Genomic DNA, 14,404 nt, shown 5'->3' with positions numbered 1-14,404 from the left:
TGGACCAAATTTTGCTCAGAAATGTGACAAAAAGCACTTTTCAATTTTTGACCCAAATCAGAAAAAAACGTAGACCCGCGGTATGTGATTCTGGTGAAAATTTTGACCATTCATGAAACCTTGTTTTTTCCATGAAAAATTACTCAAACGAGTGGGGAAATGCATGTGCATGGCAAATTGGACCAAATTTTGGTCAGAAATGTGACAAAAAGCACTTCTCAATTTTTGACCCAAATCAGAAAAATACGTAGACCCGCGGTTATGTGATTCTGGTGAAAATTTTGACCATTCATGAAACCTTGTTTTTTCCATGAAAAATTACTCAAACGATTGGGGAAATGCATGTGCATGGCAAATTGGACCAAATTTTGCTCAGAAATGTGACAAAAAGCACTTTTCAATTTTTGACCCAAATCAGAAAAAAACGTAGACCCGCGGTATGTGATTCTGGTGAAAATTTTGACCATTCATGAAACCTTGTTTTTTCCATGAAAAAATCCTCAAACGAGTGGGAAAATGCATGTGCATGGCAAATTGGGCCAAATTTTGATCAGAAATATGACAAAAAGCACTTTTAAATTTTTGACCCAAATCAGAAAAAACATAGACCCGCGGTATGTGATTCTGGTGAAAATTTTGACCATTCATGAAACCTTGTTTTTTCCATGAAAAATTACTCAAACGAGTGGGAAAATGCATTGGCATGGTAAATTGGGCCAAATTTTGGTCAGAAATATGACAAAAAGCACTTTTCAATTTTTGACCCAAATCAGAAAAAAACGTAGACCCGCGGTATGTGATTCTGGTGAAAATTTTGACCATTCATGAAACCTTGTTTTTTCCATGAAAAATTACTCAAACGAGTGGGAAAATGCATGGGCATGGTAAATTGGGCCAAATTTTGCTCAAAAATGTGACAAAAAGCACTTTTCAATTTTTGACCCAAATCAGAAAAAAATATAGACCCGCGGTATGTGATTCCGGTGAAAATTTTGACCATTCATGAAACCTTGTTTTTTCCATGAAAAATTACTCAAACGAGTGGGGAAATGCATGGGCATGGCAAATTGGACCAAATTTTGCTCATAAATGTGACAAAAAGCACTTTTCAATTTTTGACCCAAATCAGAAAAAAACGTAGACCCGCGGTATGTGATTCTGGGGAAAATTTTGACCATTCATGAAACCTTGTTTTTTCCATGAAAAATTACTCAAACGAGTGGGGAAATGCATGGGCATGGCAAATTGGACCAAATTTTGCTCAGAAATGTGACAAAAAGCACTTTTCAATTTTTGACCCAAATCAGAAAAAAACGTAGACCCGCGGTATGTGATTCTGGTGAAAATTTTGACAATTCATGAAATCTTGTTTTTTCCATGACAAATTACTCAAACGAGTGGGAAAATGCATGGGCATGGTAAATTGGGCCAAATTTTTCTCAAAAATGTGACAAAAAGCACTTTTCATTTTTTGACCCAAATCAGAAAAAAACATAGACCCGTGGTATGTGATTTTGTTGAAAATTTTGACCATTCATGAAACCTTGTTTTTTCCGTGAAAAATTACTTAAACGAGTGGGGAAATGCATGTGCATGGTAAATTGGGCCAAATTTTGCTCAGAAATGTGACAAAAAGCACTTTTCAATTTTTGACCCAAATCAGAAAAAAACGTGGACCAGCCGTATGTGATTCTGGTGAAAATTTTGACCATTCATGAAACCTTGTTTTTTCCATGAAAAAATCCTCAAACGAGTGGGAAAATGCATGTGCATGGCAAATTGGGCCAAATTTTGATCAGAAATATGACAAAAAGCACTTTTCAATTTTTGACCCAAATCAGAAAAAACATAGACCCGCGGTATGTGATTCTGGTGAAAATTTTGACCATTCATGAAACCTTGTTTTTTCCATGAAAATTTACTCAAACGAGTGGGGAAATGCATGTGCATGGCAAATTGGACCAAATTTTGCTCAGAAATGTGACAAAAAGCACTTTTCAATTTTTGACCCAAATCAGAAAAAAACGTAGACCCGCGGTATGTGATTCTGGTGAAAATTTTGACCATTCATGAAACCTTGTTTTTTCCACGAAAAATTACTCAAACGAGTGGGGAAATGCATGTGCATGGCAAATTGGACCAAATTTTGCTCAGAAATGTGACAAAAAGCACTTTTCAATTTTTGACCCAAATCAGAAAAAAACGTAGACCTGCGGTATGTGATTCTGGTGAAATTTTGACCATTCATGAAACCTTGTTTTTTCCATGAAAAATTACTCAAACGAGTGGGAAAATGCATGTGCATGGCAAATTGGGCCAAATTTTGATCAGAAATATGACAAAAAGCACTTTTCAATTTTTGACCTAAATCCGAAAAAAACTTAGACCCGCGGTATGTGATTCTGGTGAAAATTTTGTCCATTCATGAAACCTTGTTTTTTCCATGAAAAAATCCTCAAACGAGTGGGAAAATGCATGTGCATGGCAAATTGGGCCAAATTTTGATCAGAAATATGACAAAAAGCACTTTTCAATTTTTGACCCAAATCAGAAAAAACATAGACCCGCGGTATGTGATTCTGGTGAAAATTTTGACCATTCATGAAACCTTGTTTTTTCCATGAAAAATTACTCAAACGAGTGGGAAAATGCATTGGCATGGTAAATTGGGCCAAATTTTGGTCAGAAATATGACAAAAAGCACTTTTCAATTTTTGACCCAAATCAGAAAAAAACGTAGACCCGCGGTATGTGATTCTGGTGAAAATTTTGACCATTCATGAAACCTTGTTTTTTCCATGAAAAATTACTCAAACGAGTGGGAAAATGAATGGGCATGGTAAATTGGGCCAAATTTTGCTCAAAAATGTGACAAAAAGCACTTTTCATTTTTTGACCCAAATCAGAAAAAAACGTAGACCCGCGGTATGTGATTCTGGTGAATATTTTGACCATTCATGAAACCTTGTTTTTTCCATGAAAAATTACTCAAACAAGTGGGAAAATGCATGGGCATGGTAAATTGGAGCAAATTTTGCTCAGAAATGTGACAAAAAGCACTTTTCAATTTTTGACCCAAATCAGAAAAAAACGTAGACCCGCGGTATGTGATTCTGGTGAAAATTTTGACCATTCATGAAACCTTGTTTTTTCCATGACAAATTACTCAAACGAGTGGGAAAATGCATGGGCATGGTAAATTGGGCCAAATTTTGCTCAAAAATGTGACAAAAAGCACTTTTCAATTTTTGACCCAAATCAGAAAAAAATATAGACCCGCGGTATGTGATTCCGGTGAAAATTTTGACCATTCATGAAACCTTGTTTTTTCCATGAAAAATTACTCAAACGAGTGGGGAAATGCATGGGCATGGCAAATTGGACCAAATTTTGCTCATAAATGTGACAAAAAGCACTTTTCAATTTTTGACCCAAATCAGAAAAAAACGTAGACCCGCGGTATGTGATTCTGGTGAAAATTTTGACCATTCATGAAACCTTGTTTTTTCCATGACAAATTACTCAAACGAGTGGGAAAATGCATGGGCATGGTAAATTGGGCCAAATTTTGCTCAAAAATGTGACAAAAAGCACTTTTCAATTTTTGACCCAAATCAGAAAAAAATATAGACCCGCGGTATGTGATTCCGGTGAAAATTTTGACCATTCATGAAACCTTGTTTTTTCCATGAAAAATTACTCAAACGAGTGGGGAAATGCATGGGCATGGCAAATTGGACCAAATTTTGCTCATAAATGTGACAAAAAGCACTTTTCAATTTTTGACCCAAATCAGAAAAAAACGTAGACCCGCGGTATGTGATTCTGGGGAAAATTTTGACCATTCATGAAACCTTGTTTTTTCCATGAAAAATTACTCAAACGAGTGGGGAAATGCATGGGCATGGCAAATTGGACCAAATTTTGCTCAGAAATGTGACAAAAAGCACTTTTCAATTTTTGACACAAATCAGAAAAAAACGTAGACCCGCGGTATGTGATTCTGGTGAAAATTTTGACAATTCATGAAACCTTGTTTTTTCCATGACAAATTACTCAAACGAGTGGGAAAATGCATGGGCATGGTAAATTGGGCCAAATTTTTCTCAAAAATGTGACAAAAAGCACTTTTCATTTTTTGACCCAAATCAGAAAAAAACATAGACCCGTGGTATGTGATTTTGTTGAAAATTTTGACCATTCATGAAACCTTGTTTTTTCCGTGAAAAATTACTTAAACGAGTGGGGAAATGCATGTGCATGGTAAATTGGGCCAAATTTTGCTCAGAAATGTGACAAAAAGCACTTTTCAATTTTTGACCCAAATCAGAAAAAAACGTGGACCAGCGGTATGTGATTCTGGTGAAAATTTTGACCATTCATGAAACCTTGTTTTTTCCATGAAAAAATCCTCCAACGAGTGGGAAAATGCATGTGCATGGCAAATTGGGCCAAATTTTGGTCAGAAATATGACAAAAAGCACTTTTCAATTTTTGACCCAAATCAGAAAAAAACGTAGACCCGCGGTATGTGATTCTGGTGAAAATTTTGACCATTCATGAAACCTTGTTTTTTCCATGACAAATTACTCAAACGAGTGGGGAAATGCATGTGCATGGCAAATTGGACCAAATTTTGCTCAGAAATGTGACAAAAAGCACTTTTCAATTTTTGACCCAAATCAGAAAAAAATATAAACCCGCGGTATGTGATTCTGGTGAAAATTTTGACCATTCATGAAACCTTGTTTTTTCCATGAAAAATTACTCAAACGAGTGGGAAAATGCATGGGCATGGTAAATTGGGCCAAATTTTGCTCAGAAATGTGATAAAAAGCACTTTTCAATTTTTGACCCAAAACAGAAAAAAACGTAGACCCGCGGTATGTGATTCTGGTGAAAATTTTGACCATTCATGAAAACTTGTTTTTTCCAAGAAAAATTACTCAAACGAGTGGGGAAATGCATGTGCATGGCAAATTGGACCAAATTTTGCTCAGAAATGTGACAAAAAGCACTTTTCAATTTTTGACCCAAATCAGAAAAAAACGTAGACCCGCGTTATGTGATTCTGGTGAAAATTTTGACCATTCATGAAACCTTGTTTTTTCCATGAAAAATTACTCAAACGAGTGGGGAAATGCATGTGCATGGCAAATTGGACCAAATTTTGCTCAGAAATGTGACAAAAAGCACTTTTCAATTTTTGACCCAAATCAGAAAAAAACGTAGACCCGCGGTATGTGATTCTGGTGAAAATTTTGACCATTCATGAAACCTTGTTTTTTCCATGAAAAATTACTCAAACGAGTGGGGAAATGCATGTGCATGGCAAATTGGACCAAATTTTGCTCAGAAATGTGACAAAAAGCACTTTTCAATTTTTGACCCAAATCAGAAAAAAACGTAGACCCGCGGTATGTGATTCTGGTGAAAATTTTGACCATTCATGAAACCTTGTTTTTTCCATGAAAATTTACTCAAACGAGTGGGGAAATGCATGTGCATGGCAAATTGGACCAAATTTTGCTCAGAAATGTGACAAAAAGCACTTTTCAATTTTTGACCCAAATCAGAAAAAAACGTAGACCCGCGGTATGTGATTCTGGTGAAAATTTTGACCATTCATGAAACCTTGTTTTTTCCATGAAAAATTACTCAAATGAGTGGGGAAATGCATGTGCATGGCAAATTGGACCAAATTTTGCTCAGAAATGTGACAAAAAGCACTTTTCAATTTTTGACCCAAATCAGAAAAAAACGTAGACCCGCGGTATGTGATTCTGGTGAAAATTTTGACCATTCATGAAAACTTGTTTTTTCCAAGAAAAATTACTCAAACGAGTGGGGAAATGCATGTGCATGGCAAATTGGACCAAATTTTGCTCAGAAATGTGACAAAAAGCACTTTTCAATTTTTGACCCAAATCAGAAAAAAACGTAGACCCGCGGTATGTGATTCTGGTGAAAATTTTGACCATTCATGAAACCTTGTTTTTTCCATGAAAAATTACTCAAACGAGTGGGGAAATGCATGTGCATGGCAAATTGGACCAAATTTTGCTCAGAAATGTGACAAAAAGCACTTTTCAATTTTTGACCCAAATCAGAAAAAAAAGTAGACCCGCGGTATGTGATTCTGGTGAAAATTTTGACCATTCATGAAACCTTGTTTTTTCCATGAAAAATTACTCAAACGAGTGGGGAAATGCATGTGCATGGCAAATTGGACCAAATTTTGCTCAGAAATGTGACAAAAAGCACTTCTCAATTTTTGACCCAAATCAGAAAAATACGTAGACCCGCGGTTATGTGATTCTGGTGAAAATTTTGACCATTCATGAAACCTTGTTTTTTCCATGAAAAATTACTCAAACGATTGGGGAAATGCATGTGCATGGCAAATTGGACCAAATTTTGCTCAGAAATGTGATAAAAAGCACTTTTCAATTTTTGACCCAAATCAGAAAAAAACGTAGACCCGCGGTATGTGATTCTGGTGAAAATTTTGACCATTCATGAAACCTTGTTTTTTCCATGAAAAATTACTCAAACGAGTGGGGAAATGCATGGGCATGGAAAATTGGACCAAATTTTGCTCAGAAATGTGACAAAAAGCACTTTTCAATTTTTGACCCAAATCAGAAAAAAACGTAGACCCGCGGTATGTGATTCTGATGAAAATTTTGACCATTCATGAAACCTTGTTTTTTCCATGAAAAATTACTCAAACGAGTGGGGAAATGCATGTGCATGGCAAATTGGACCAAATTTTGCTCAGAAATGTGACAAAAAGCACTTTTCAATTTTTGACCCAAATCAGAAAAAAACGTAGACACGCGGTATTTGATTCTGGTGAAAATTTTGACCATTCATGAAACCTTGTTTTTTCCATGAAAAATTACTCAAACGAGTGGGGAAATGCATGTGCATGGCAAATTGGACCAAATTTTGCTCAGAAATGTGACAAAAAGCACTTTTCAATTTTTGACCCAAATCAGAAAAAAACGTAGACACGCGGTATTTGATTCTGGTGAAAATTTTGACCATTCATGAAAACTTGTTTTTTCCATGAAAAATTACTCAAACGAGTGGGGAAATGCATGTGCATGGCAAATTGGACCAAATTTTGCTCAGAAATGTGACAAAAAGCACTTTTCAATTTTTGACCCAAATCAGAAAAAAACGTAGACCCGCGGTATGTGATTCTGGTGAAAATTTTGACCATTCATGAAACCTTGTTTTTTCCATGAAAAATTACTCAAACGAGTGGGGAAATGCATGTGCATGGCAAATTGGACCAAATTTTGCTCAGAAATGTGACAAAAAGCACTTTTCAATTTTTGACCCAAATCAGAAAAAAACGTAGACCCGCGGTATGTGATTCTGATGAAAATTTTGACCATTCATGAAACCTTGTTTTTTCCATGAAAAATTACTCAAACGAGTGGGGAAATGCATGTGCATGGCAAATTGGACCAAATTTTGCTCAGAAATGTGACAAAAAGCACTTTTCAATTTTTGACCCAAATCAGAAAAAAACGTAGACACGCGGTATTTGATTCTGGTGAAAATTTTGACCATTCATGAAACCTTGTTTTTTCCATGAAAAATTACTCAAACGAGTGGGGAAATGCATGTGCATGGCAAATTGGACCAAATTTTGCTCAGAAATGTGACAAAAAGCACTTTTCAATTTTTGACCCAAATCAGAAAAAAACGTAGACACGCGGTATTTGATTCTGGTGAAAATTTTGACCATTCATGAAAACTTGTTTTTTCCATGAAAAATTACTCAAACGAGTGGGGAAATGCATGTGCATGGCAAATTGGACCAAATTTTGCTCAGAAATGTGACAAAAAGCACTTTTCAATTTTTGACCCAAATCAGAAAAAAACGTAGACCCGCGGTATGTGATTCTGGTGAAAATTTTGACCATTCATGAAACCTTGTTTTTTCCATGAAAAATTACTCAAACGAGTGGGGAAATGCATGTGCATGGCAAATTGGACCAAATTTTGCTCAGAAATGTGACAAAAAGCACTTTTCAATTTTTGACCCAAATCAGAAAAAAACGTAGACCCGCGGTATGTGATTCTGGTGAAAATTTTGACCATTCATGAAACCTTGTTTTTTCCATGAAAAAATACTCAAACGAGTGGGGAAATGCATGTGCATGGAAAATTGGACCAAATTTTGCTCAGAAATGTGACAAAAAGCACTTTTCAATTTTTGACCCAAATCAGAAAAAAACGTAGACACGCGGTATTTGATTCTGGTGAAAATTTTGACCATTCATGAAACCTTGTTTTTTCCATGAAAAATTACTCAAACGAGTGGGGAAATGCATGTGCATGGCAAATTGGACCAAATTTTGCTCAGAAATGTGACAAAAAGCACTTTTCAATTTTTGACCCAAATCAGAAAAAAACGTAGACCCGCGGTATGTGATTCTTGTGAAAATTTTGACCATTCATGAAACCTTGTTTTTTCCATGAAAAATTACTCAAACGAGTGGGGAAATGCATGTGCATGGCAAATTGGACCAAATTTTGCTCAGAAATGTGACAAAAAGCACTTTTCAATTTTTGACCCAAATCAGAAAAAAACGTAGACGTAGGTATGTGATTCTGGTGAAAATTTTGACCATTCATGAAACCTTGTTTTTTCCATGAAAAAATACTCAAACGAGTGGGAAAATGCATGTGCATGGTAAATTGTGCCAAATTTTGCTCAGAAATGTGACAAAAAGCACTTTTCAATTTTTGACCCAAATCAGAAAAAAACATAGACCCGCGGTATGTGATTCTGGTGAAAATTTTGACCATTCATGAAACCTTGTTTTTTCAATGAAAAATTACTCAAACAAGTGGGAAAATGCATGGGCATGGTAAATTGGGCCAAATTTTGCTCAGAAATGTGATAAAAATCACTTTTCAATTTTTGACCCAAAATAGAAAAAAACGTAGACCTGCGGTATGTGATTCTGGTGAAAATTTTGACCATTCATGAAACCTTGTTTTTTCCATGAAAAATTACTCAAACGAGTGGGGAAATGCATGAGCATGGCAAATTGGACCAAATTTTGCTCAGAAATGTGACAAAAAGCACTTTTCAATTTTTGACCCAAATCAGAAAAAAAATAGACCCGCGGTATGTGATTCTGGTGAAAATTTTGACCATTCATGAAACCTTGTTTTTTCAATGAAAAATTACTCAAACGAGTGGGGAAATGCATGTGCATGGCAAATTGGACCAAATTTTGCTCAGAAATGTGACAAAAAGCACTTTTCAATTTTTGACCCAAATCAGAAAAAAACGTAGACCCGCGGTATGTGATTCTGGTGAAAATTTTGACCATTCATGAAAACTTGTTTTTTCCATGAAAAAATACTCAAACGAGTGGGAAAATGCATTTGCATGGTAAATTGGGCCAAATTTTGCTCAGAAATATGACAAAAAGCACTTTTCAATTTTTGACCCAAATCAGAAAAAAACGTAGACCCGCGGTATGTGATTCTGGTGAAAATTTTGACCATTCATGAAACCTTGTTTTTTCCATGAAAAATTACTCAAACGAGTGGGAAAATGCATGGGCATGGTAAATTGGGCCAAATTTTGCTCAGAAATGTGACAAAAAGCACTTTTCAATTTTTGACCCAAATCAGAAAAAAACGTAGACCCGCGGTATGTGATTCTGGTGAAAATTTTGACCATTCATGAAACCTTGTTTTTTCCATGAAAAATTACTCAAACGAGTGGGAAAATGCATGGGCATGGTAAATTGGGCCAAATTTTGCTCAGAAATGTGACATTAAGCACTTTTCAATTTTTGACCCAAATCAGAAAAAAACGTAGATCCGCGGTATGTGATTTTGTTGAAAATTTTGACCATTAATGAAACCTTGTTTTTTTCATGAAAAATTACTCAAACGAGTGGGGAAATGCATGGGCATGGTAAATTGGGCCAAATTTTGCTCAGAAATGTGACAAAAAGCACTTTTCAATTTTTGACCCAAATCAGAAAAAACGTAGACCCGCGGTATGTGATTCTGGTGAAAATTTTGACCATTCATGAAACTTGTTTTTTCCATGAAAAATTACTCAAACGAGTGGGGAAATGCATGTGCATGGCAAATTGGGCCAAATTTTGCTCAGAAATGTGACAAAAAGCACTTTTCAATTTTTGACCCAAATCAGAAAAAAACGTAGACCCGTGGTATGTGATTCTGGTGAAAATTTTGACCATTCATGAAACTTTGTTTTTTCCATGAAAAATTACTCAAACGAGTGGGGAAATGCATGTGCATGGCAAATTGGACCAAATTTTGCTCAGAAATGTGACAAAAAGCACTTTTCATTTTTTGACCCAAATCAGAAAAAAACGTAGACCCGCGGTATGTGATTCTGGTGAAAATTTTGACCATTCATGAAAACTTGTTTTTTCCATGAAAAATTACTCAAACGAGTGGGGAAATGCATGTGCATGGCAAATTGGACCAAATTTTGCTCAGAAATGTGACAAAAAGCACTTTTCAATTTTTGACCCAAATCAGAAAAAAACGTAGACCCCGCGGTATGTGATTCTGGTGAAAATTTTGACCATTCATGAAAACTTGTTTTTTCCATGAAAAATTACTCAAACGAGTGGGGAAATGCATGTGCATGGCAAATTGGACCAAATTTTGCTCAGAAATGTGACAAAAAGCACTTTTCAATTTTTGACCCAAATCAGAAAAAAACGTAGACCCGCGGTATGTGATTCTGGTGAAAATTTTGACCATTCATGAAAACTTGTTTTTTCCATGAAAAATTACTCAAACGAGTGGGGAAATGCATGTGCATGGCAAATTGGACCAAATTTTGCTCAGAAATGTGACAAAAAGCACTTTTCAATTTTTGACCCAAATCAGAAAAAAACGTAGACCCACGGTATGTGATTCTGGTGAAAATTTTGACCATTCATGAAAACTTGTTTTTTCCATGAAAAATTACTCAAACGAGTGGGGAAATGCAAGTGCATGGCAAATTGGACCAAATTTTGCTCAGAAATGTGACAAAAAGCACTTTTCAATTTTTGACCCAAATCAGAAAAAAACGTAGACCCGCGGTATGTGATTTTGGTGAAAATTTTGACCATTCATGAAACCTTGTTTTTTTCATGAAAAATTACTCAAACGAGTGGGGAAATGCATGGGCATGGCAAATTGGACCAAATTTTGCTCAGAAATGTGACAGAAAGCACTTTTCATTTTTTGACCCAAATCAGAAAAAAACGTAGACCCGCGGTATGTGATTCTGGTGAACATTTTGACCATTCATGAAACCTTGTTTTTTCCATGAAAAATTACTCAAACGAGTGGGGAAATGCATGTGCATGGCAAATTGGACCAAATTTTGCTCAGAAATATGACAAAAAGCACTTTTCAATTTTTGACCCAAATCAGAAAAAAACGTAGACCCGCGGTATGTGATTCTGGTGAAAATTTTGACCATTCATGAAACCTTGTTTTTTCCATGAAAAATTACTCAAACGAGTGGGGAAATGCATGGGCATGGTAAATTGGGCCAAATTTTGGTCAGAAATGTGATAAAAAGCACTTTTCAATTTTTGACCCAAATCAGAAAAAAACGTAGACCCGCAGTATGTGATTCTGGTGAAAATTTTGACCATTCATGAAACCTTGTTTTTTCCATGACAAATTACTCAAACGAGTGGGAAAATGCATGGGCATGGTAAATTGGGCCAAATTTTGCTCAAAAATGTGACAAAAAGCACTTTTCAATTTTTGACCCAAATCAGAAAAAAATATAGACCCGCGGTATGTGATTCCGGTGAAAATTTTGACCATTCATGAAACCTTGTTTTTTCCATGAAAAATTACTCAAACGAGTGGGGAAATGCATGGGCATGGCAAATTGGACCAAATTTTGCTCAGAAATATGACAAAAAGCACTTTTCAATTTTTGACCCAAATCAGAAAAAAACGTAGACCCGCGGTATGTGATTCTGGTGAAAATTTTGACCATTCATGAAACCTTGTTTTTTCCATGAAAAATTACTCAAACGAGTGGGGAAATGCATGTGCATGGCAAATTGGACCAAATTTTGCTCAGAAATGTGACAAAAAGCACTTTTCAATTTTTGACCCAAATCAGAAAAAAACGTAGACACGCGGTATTTGATTCTGGTGAAAATTTTGACCATTCATGAAACCTTGTTTTTTCCATGAAAAATTACTCAAACGAGTGGGGAAATGCATGTGCATGGCAAATTGGACCAAATTTTGCTCAGAAATGTGACAAAAAGCACTTTTCAATTTTTGACCCAAATCAGAAAAAAACGTAGACACGCGGTATTTGATTCTGGTGAAAATTTTGACCATTCATGAAACCTTGTTTTTTCCATGAAAAATTACTCAAACGAGTGGGGAAATGCATGTGCATGGCAAATTGGACCAAATTTTGCTCAGAAATGTGACAAAAAGCACTTTTCAATTTTTGACCCAAATCAGAAAAAAACGTAGACACGCGGTATTTGATTCTGGTGAAAATTTTGACCATTCATGAAAACTTGTTTTTTCCATGAAAAATTACTCAAACGAGTGGGGAAATGCATGTGCATGGCAAATTGGACCAAATTTTGCTCAGAAATGTGACAAAAAGCACTTTTCAATTTTTGACCCAAATCAGAAAAAAACGTAGACCCGCGGTATGTGATTCTGGTGAAAATTTTGACCATTCATGAAACCTTGTTTTTTCCATGAAAAATTACTCAAACGAGTGGGGAAATGCATGTGCATGGCAAATTGGACCAAATTTTGCTCAGAAATGTGACAAAAAGCACTTTTCAATTTTTGACCCAAATCAGAAAAAAACGTAGACCCGCGGTATGTGATTCTGGTGAAAATTTTGACCATTCATGAAACCTTGTTTTTTCCATGAAAAATTACTCAAACGAGTGGGGAAATGCATGTGCATGGCAAATTGGACCAAATTTTGCTCAGAAATGTGACAAAAAGCACTTTTCAATTTTTGACCCAAATCAGAAAAAAACGTAGACACGCGGTATTTGATTCTGGTGAAAATTTTGACCATTCATGAAACCTTGTTTTTTCCATGAAAAATTACTCAAACGAGTGGGGAAATGCATGTGCATGGCAAATTGGACCAAATTTTGCTCAGAAATGTGACAAAAAGCACTTTTCAATTTTTGACCCAAATCAGAAAAAAACGTAGACGTAGGTATGTGATTCTGGTGAAAATTTTGACCATTCATGAAACCTTGTTTTTTCCATGAAAAAATCCTCAAACGAGTGGGAAAATGCATGTGCATGGTAAATTGTGCCAAATTTTGGTCAGAAATATGACAAAAAGCACTTTTCAATTTTTGACCCAAATCAGAAAAAACGTAGACCCGTGGTATGTGATTCTGGTGAAAATTTTGACCATTCATGAAACCTTGTTTTTTTCATGAAAAATTACTCAAACGAGTGGGGAAATGCATAGGCATGGCAAATTGGACCAAATTTTGCTCAGAAATGTGACAAAAAGCACTTTTCAATTTTTGACCCAAATCAGAAAAAAACGTAGACCCGCGGTATGTGATTCTGGTGGAAATTTTGACCATTCATGAAACCTTGTTTTTTCCATGAAAAATTACTCAAACGAGTGGGGAAATGCATGTGCTTGGCAAATTGGACCAAATTTTGCTCAGAAATGTGACAAAAAGCACTTTTCAATTTTTGACCCAAATCAGAAAAAAATATAGACCCGCGGTATGTGATTCTGGTGAAAATTTTGACCATTCATGAAACCTTGTTTTTTCCATGAAAAATTACTCAAACAAGTGGGAAAATGCATGGGCATGGTAAATTTGGCCAAATTTTGCTCAGAAATGTGATAAAAATCACTTTTCAATTTTTGACCCAAAATAGAAAAAAACGTAGACCTGCGGTATGTGATTCTGGTGGAAATTTTGACCATTCATGAAACCTTGTTTTTTCCATGAAAAATTACTCAAACGAGTGGGGAAATGCATGTGCTTGGCAAATTGGACCAAATTTTGCTCAGAAATGTGACAAAAAGCACTTTTCAATTTTTGACCCAAATCAGAAAAAAATATAGACCCGCGGTATGTGATTCTGGTGAAAATTTTGACCATTCATGAAACCTTGTTTTTTCCATGAAAAATTACTCAAACAAGTGGGAAAATGCATGGGCATGGTAAATTTGGCCAAATTTTGCTCAGAAATGTGATAAAAATCACTTTTCAATTTTTGACCCAAAATAGAAAAAAACGTAGACCTGCGGTATGTGATTCTGGTGGAAATTTTGACCATTCATGAAACCTTGTTTTTTCCATGAAAAATTACTCAAACGAGTGGGGAAATGCATGTGCTT

This window comes from Astyanax mexicanus, chromosome 1, assembly GCF_023375975.1.
Source record: "Astyanax mexicanus isolate ESR-SI-001 chromosome 1, AstMex3_surface, whole genome shotgun sequence".
In the NCBI taxonomy this organism is placed as follows: Eukaryota; Metazoa; Chordata; class Actinopteri; order Characiformes; family Acestrorhamphidae; genus Astyanax; species Astyanax mexicanus.
This window is presented reverse-complemented; position numbering follows the sequence as displayed.